Source organism: Montipora foliosa, chromosome 1 (assembly GCF_036669935.1).
Source record: "Montipora foliosa isolate CH-2021 chromosome 1, ASM3666993v2, whole genome shotgun sequence".
Lineage (NCBI taxonomy): Eukaryota > Metazoa > Cnidaria > Anthozoa > Scleractinia > Acroporidae > Montipora > Montipora foliosa.
Genome location: NC_090869.1, coordinates 20,581,622 through 20,589,121, shown reverse-complemented (window position 1 = coordinate 20,589,121; position 7,500 = coordinate 20,581,622). Strand labels below are relative to the sequence as shown.

Sequence of the window (7,500 nt, the reverse complement as noted above, 5' to 3'; positions counted from 1 at the left end):
AATTAACGAAAAGTTAGACCGAAACCCTTAACGTGTGGTTTTGTAAAAATATTATTAGGTTGAGTGCTGATGACAACTGATAAAAAGCAAAAAGTTGGCGAATTCTGCCCCAGTTCTTAGTGCAAAGCCGGCAGTACTTGAAGAAATGCGATTGACACGTGCCAAGCTGAAATTAATATTGAAATCCTAAATTGACTTTTGTCAGAATAGTTTTCAAGTGACAATTTTTATTTGTAAATTCATTTGAAATTCAAGATGAAAATGAAGGCATGATTAAGAATTGTAAAAATTGTATGTGGCATCCCTTCAAAGATTTTTGTATTATTATCCCAATTGCCAATTATACGCAATCAAATTCAGATACTTAAACCTCCCTCAGTACTTAATATCAATTTTATACCTCGTATGTCAAGGTCGGTAATTTCTTTCCACTAACCGTCAAACGACAAAACAGTAAACATACTCAATATTGCTTTGTACGTTTTCTGCGTATTTTTCAGTTTTAATTTACCCGAAACTTTCCTGATCAGGAAATACGCTTGTCGATGAACACCGCTGGATTGTAGCGCTCTTCGTACACTTATCACACAGTATCGCGATCTTCTTATAGTTTTGCCTATGCGCGAGCCGTCAATACTTCATGGTAGTGCCGTCTCACTTTTGCGGCCTGTGATTGGTTCTGCACTGAATTGGGTTGCTGACGTACGCAAACAAATACGTTTCGCAGGTAGAAAGAATTGAAATTTCGATCAGGCGCGGGTTGATTAGTTTACAGTTTTATTTATCCTTATAAATGATGGATCGCGATACAAAATGAGCGATGCGTGTAAGTCAGCAAATTAGCGTTGGGAGAAAATATATTCCGTAGTGTTGGGTTAGGGTTAGGGTTAGGGTTCGCGACTCCGCCCAATACGGAATATATTTTCTCCCAACTAGCCGTCAATATAATGTGGTATTGCCGTCTCAAAATCGCAATTTGATTTTAAAACTACATTTAAGGAACAAGGATTCAAGAAAAACGGAAAACGTTATCTCGCTTATACTCTCTGAAGTTGCGAGGATTTGAAACATCTTTTGAAAAATTTCAAAGCCTCATAAATATTAACTGTGAGTATGTCTTCCTGTTTACTTTGCAAGAAACGTTCACTCGTCGTTACCAACACATAAATGTAAAATATTATCGATTCCTCGCTTACGGATGCGTTATTAACAGGCAAAACGATTCATTTGGTAGGTGATTTCCCGTTAGGGGAGAGTGAAGCCGCTGTTACATGCACGTTCTGAACTTATAGCTGAAACGTGTGTGCAACGAAGCTACGAAAGTCAAACAACTTTCAGGAGGCACTGCACCGTGTAACATGGTCGGTTTCGTGAAGCGAGATCAGTTTCACGAAAAGTAAAACCGCTTTCTGCTTCTGCAACGGTAGCAGAAATCGCAGTGGTGATAAAACAAGAGGTCCACCGTGTAACACCACTTCGTGAAACTGGCCTAGCTCGGTCTTTTTACGCAACGCTGCGTAAGCCAATCAGAAACTTGCCAAGGCCATGGAAACAGCATTTCGAGACCAGTTTCAGCGTTTCCGAACGAGTTTCGACCTTTTATGTTGCACAGAGCAACGCCTGCTGAAGCTTGTTTGGCAACGCCTTTGCACATAAGTTTCAGCTAAAGATTTCTACGTGTAACAGCTGCTGAAATTTTTCTTCTCATTATTTCCGACTCCACAGACATGCTTTCCACCTCTTGTCTGGTGGCGGGCTCAACTGGCTTCATAGAGATGAACACACAATGATACCTTTTTAATTAAACTTTTTGAATTACTCTCTGCTACTAAATTGGACATCACTATTACCCGTTACAATGAATACACGTAAGTTTTACAGCGGTTACCAATAACACGCGACCTATCGCCTTCAAAAGAATCTGATAAAGTTGTGTTTTGGTGGAAGTCAATCGAAAAAAACGGTTAAGATTATTTTGAATCCTTACAAGTTTCCAAGGCAAAAGCAAACAATAGCTAATTCAGGTGTCCCTGCCTAGGAGAGTTCCAAATTAGACTAATTAAATGGTTCACTGCTGCTCAGAAAAAGTAATATCTGAAAGGAGTATTCCGAAGAAATAAATATTAACTCTTAATATATGAGAGCTTGCCAGTTTTTAAACTAAAAAAATTAAATTTCACTACACGCGCTAATTTGCCGACTTACACGCATCGCTCATTTTGCAAATTATTGAAAATACGATGCCCTTTCTATAAAAATTACCAGCTTTCAGCAGAGAAAACTTTTAATTTCTTGGTTCTGCTGCCTTGAAATGAGGTCAGAATTAAAAATAACATTTAACGGCTTTTCTTTAATTGAGGTCCACCAAAACGCAACTTTACCCGACTTCTTTTGAATGCGATAGGTCGCGTGTTATTGGTAACCGCTGTAATTTCTTTCTGTCCTCTTCCTGTCTGTCTTTGTTTACCGTCAAATGCGTTTACTAATTTTGGGTCGGGACAGTCGGAGTAAGAAATTTTCAGAAAAGAAAAAAAAATCAGAAGCAATCTAAGAAAAGAACAGTGTCAAGCTGTAGAAGGAGTCGGATGGCAAGGAGCAGAAACGAGTAGGGAGTTAATACAATCACAGAAAGCGTCCATTTTGCCAGTGTCACGTTCACTCTAGGTTGAAGTTGAAACTCTGAAAATATGTTCGGGCAAACTGAGTGTTTATCATTTCTCACATTAAAGGCCAAAAATGTATTGTACTAAGTCAGTACCTATTTCAATTTTTTTTTTTTGGAAAACTTGAAAATCGAGGTCGGTCGGGCAACGGTAAACGGAGGGGAAAAAAAGAAACCAAAACAAAGTAACATTTCAAACGAAACAACATGGTTGAAAACCTCAAATAAGGAGGGATGGGCTAGGGAAATCAGCTGGCTATTTACAAAGTATGATACAGTTGAATTTGGTGTCACCGAAGGTAGATTCACCAAGCTGTTTGGGCGACTCAGGCTTGAACTCAGCCCTGAAGAGGAGCCAAGTTAAATGAAGTAGCAAAATATCCAATTTGTAAAATTTTTAAAAAAGGAAGTTTGATTTTGGCGCCCTTTAGATCAAAGCAGGGTAAGCGCAGATCCCAGACACAGTGTCACCAAATTCTCCAGGTGCCGTGGGGTGATTAAGTCAATAGCACGCGATTCTGTCATTTCCTCCATGTTTGGTACATCACGATTCTTAACTTTAATACACCCTCCAGAGTTTCAATATAGGACATATATCCTTTTCACTACAGCACCACGCGGGGAGACTCTCTTCTTCAAGAAGTCAGATATACGGACTACTTTGCAATGTGAAAAAATTCAGTTTTTCCTCCCATGATAGTTCAATATGCCTCATTGTGCAATTTGCCTAATAGAAATAAATTATTCATGCAGGTAGGCTCTTACAGCATAATTCGCCATTTCGAGTGACACGTTACTTTCCATGTTTTACTCACATAAGCTAAAATCAAATTAAACTCCTGCCGAATAGTTCAGTTATGAGTACACTACATTGACGGTTAAATCCGGGCCTCGCGAGCACGCATAGTCGATGCATTCGTCTCTTTGACGGTTGATTCCAGCTCTTCTTACGTGATATTTTTGCATATTCAAGTTCTATGCTCGCGATCGTTATCTCGTGATTGTTATTAAACTTGTTACTGTGCAATTTTTAGCGCATTTCATTATTTCCTAGAATGAATTTCTGCTATACAAATTTCAATCTATTATTTTCGAAATTTCCAACTGATGAAATTTTGAATAAATGATCGTTTCACTTGAAGATAGTGCATTAACTTTTCGAAAATTTATTAGGGACATTTAGATCGGAGGACGAGCAAGACTGCGAGTACGGGTTTTCCGTTCTGAGCATGTGCACTTCGAAAAAATTCGGCCTCCAAACCCTATGCGCATGCTCAGTACGGGAAACTCGCACTCGAACTCGTCTTCGTGCACCGATAAAAAGCGAGGTCCCTAATTATAAAGGCAGGTTAATTTGAGGTTCTCATAAATTACGTAAGAGGAAACTGAGATAGTCCGTGCATTCTAAAAGTATACAGACAGGACATTTAATGCAAAGCAGCACGACCATACAAATTTTTCAAAGGAACTTAACGGGGGAAAAACTTTATGACGACTGAGAAAAAATTTTCGCTGAAGTTTTGAAGCCGTCGTCTATTTTCCCCTTTCCTTTGATACATTTTTATCACGACTCATGTATATTTCAATTCGCAGCTTTACCGGACTTGGACTGCCTGCTGAGCTCTCAGACATCCTTTCGCTCGTTGCCAAGCAACCAGCTCATCACCTCTTTTCGCACGGTTTACCATGCGGAGTTAAGACTTCTTGTTTACCTCCCCCTAGATTAGTACACAGTATTTAGTATCTTTTGTATTTTATCTGCACTGAAAAAATGGTCTTGATTCATAAATGTCTAGTGTCAGTTAATTCTGTAGGTGAGTTGCACTGCAAAATAAACAGAATTCACCAAACTTTTTTAGTAAATAAAATAAATTACCACGAAGTGCGTTTAGCTGGCGCGCTGGTTCACAGATACTCTGAAAGAAAATAACATAACATAACATGGTCGGGAGTCCACCACCAATTGATCATCTACAAAACGTGGTAGACTCTCCATTTTGGGACCACCGAAGAGAAATCCATCCAGTTTCAAGTTGGGAATTGAACATGTAGAATTGTACCAACCAAGATCCCTCCTCTTAAAATCAATACAGGCTTAACACGTTCGTAAAATTCGTCGATGTCTCAATCTCTCCTTGATGGAATTTTTTCAAACGAACTTTACAAGGTGACAATCTTCCTCTGGTATATCGATCATTCAAGGCACTTTGGAATCCTTTCAACCTCGTTCCCTTTAGTGTTGCATTATTTATCACTAACATAATTAATGCGGAAGTTCAAACTTTCGAAGAAGATTATTTTAACGATCATGCGACCCCCAGAACGTGTGTTCCTTCTTCCTTTCTATAATTTCCCTTTTGTACCGTTTCTAAAGAAAACAAACCTCTCTTAACAATGCCCAGATTATGCGTTATTACTCAATACAATGGACAACACACTGAGGAAACGTAACCATGGACCAAAAACAATGAGTGACAATTGATGCAGTAAAATGATAGGTAAAGAACCCTGTGATATCTGAAAATGGTGTATTTAGCCAGGATAAAAAGCACGGGCTCATGTTTTTGAACCAAAACATAGCACCGTATCATTGTCCTTATTAAAACTTGTATTCTCCAAATGAACACCAATGGCCCAGCCACTGAGTAATTTTTGATGAAGTTTTATCCGTATCATCCTGAAAAACGCTTTTGACTTTTCAGTTGCGGTTAAACTCAAATCATTACCTTCAAAGGCATAACGTTTGTTCGGCATGCCAATGCCCTGCAGGTGGATGGTCCATGTATGAGGTGCATACTTTAGTCATTCAAGCCATTATTACCACCTGCTGCCTAGATGATACGCAAAGCTCTCGGTAAACAACGCCACCAGAAAGCTTACGATTTCCCGGGTATATATGACAAGGCTTTTTAGCGCTGCTATCTCGCTAGATAATATTTTTGAAACGCTGCAGAAGATGTATTTCAATGATCAGTAATTCGGTAATGAGCTAGAATTTGCTATCAATCCTTGACTCCCTGTATGTTGGTAAGTTGTGCAATTGTAATATTTACTTGTACCACTGCTTTCAAGTGGTGACTTTTCAGCTTACTTTTGTTTTTCGAAATTCTTATTACTCACCCATCATTAGGGTTATTAGCCTTTGCTGTCCATCCCACTGTAGGACCAACATCTTTTCTCTTCAAAGGCGGTTTCATGAATCACTAGCCGAAGCTAAAAGGTACCTTTTGATGTTAAAAGTTCCAAATGCTTGACCTCATTTTTTTCTTTCAAAATTCTCTTAGATAAACGCCAAGTAAAGACACTTAATTTATCTTTAAGTAGCAGCAGCTATAACAATCCTCTTTGCATAAAGTACTGCAGTAATGCAGACCTCCTAGGAAATACGCCTCGGTTTATCAGATCGTGTACATTCGCACGGAGTCACATTTCTATTTCATCGAAAATAAGGAACATCAAAAGACTTCACTTCATTCCAAAGTTGTAAACCGTGCACCAAAGTTGTTTAGTTGTTAAATAAACGTGCTTAAGCAGAATTTCTTTGACATTTCACAAGCCACAATCTTCAAACCTCAAATTTGGAGACACTGGAATGCGGATGGTATCCCATTTTTCAGCGAAAATTGTTGTTAAGTTCTAATTAGTTCCTTTTTCGAGGCGACGAAAGCTTTGGCCTGCGCGCCTTCGATTGCAGCGCGTGGAAAAGCCTTTTTATTGTTTCAGGGGATACTGTTTTCACTCAGTTTAATTCTGGTATTTTTTTAAATTTCATTTTAATAATTGCGCCCATAATAATACAAAATGACCTGTACTAAGTATTGGCATAACGCAGAAGATAATTCAAATGTGTAGTTTATTCGTCTTCTTATTCTAAGCTGCGTAATACGAGCAATACAACCAAGATTACAGTAGCTGTAGCCGCAAACCAGCTCAGCGAAAGTTACTGATATTTTTTTAGTCTCTCATAAAACCACCCAAGATACACAGCCTGGTAACAATCTCTTTTCCAAAGCGCTGGGCTAAAACAGGGAAGTTTATGTAAACCAGCACGTAAATTACAAACGAAAATACGAACAAACGTGAACTGAACCGAGAATTATACAAACCTTATAGGTGATTTCTCCGAGACGTGAAGAAAGCTAAACGGGCTTAACTACAGAATACAGGGCCACTTATTTCCATATCATTGAATAACAAAAGCTCCCATTGTTGTTTGTCTCGTTCTACAAATGCTTTTAACTAATTTGTATGTGCTGGCCCTGTGTTAACAAGAGCCATCATGGCTCTTGGTGTTAAATAAGCCCCTCTGTGGCTAACGCCTCTGAATGGGAAAAGAATTTATTAAAACAAAGGCAGAAAATTACCATGAAAGAACTGAAAAAACTGAACTGCTAATTAAAGCCTACGAAATATACAGTAACACTAACCAACAGATCATCTTTCGGCTACTACTCTGTACATATGATATCTCCTAAATAATGGTCAATATTCGATAATTTGTTTGAATTCTGACAAGTATTACTTTGACGTCGGTCAGTCAAATCTAACAAACGGACTTCACGGGGTAAGAGTGTGGTTGAATTTCTTGTATCATAGCGGAGGAGCACCATTGTTAAGAAAATATGGTAACCCATCGACGCGAGAAATCTTGGTTGTCATCGAACGTCCGTACGTCCACCCGTTCATGTATGCCAATGTGATCAGTATCATGCTAGTTTACAGCATACATCTTTGATATTGGACATCCATGTTTTGATCAATTGACATCTGTCAAAACAAGGTATCCGCTGACCATTATCACGTGACCATGTCGCGGGCTCAAGCTTAGAGCTCATCGA

General features: G+C 38.8%; 1 protein-coding gene across 2 annotated transcripts in view; it reads left to right on the top strand.

The window, feature by feature from the left end:
* Positions 1-1,084: 1,084 nt before the first annotated feature.
* The window catches only part of LOC137992578 (polycystin-1-like protein 2), a 59,307-nt gene continuing 52,891 nt past the window's right edge, over positions 1,085-7,500 (top strand). Inside the window, exons 1-2 of one of the 2 annotated variants that reach the window (XM_068837983.1) lie at positions 5,515-5,689; positions 5,826-5,882. The gene's annotated coding sequence lies outside the window, so the exon portion shown is untranslated. Of the gene's footprint in view, positions 1,108-5,514; positions 5,690-5,825; positions 5,883-7,500 lie in introns of those variants that run through there. The other variant, XM_068837992.1, reaches the window with a different exon arrangement.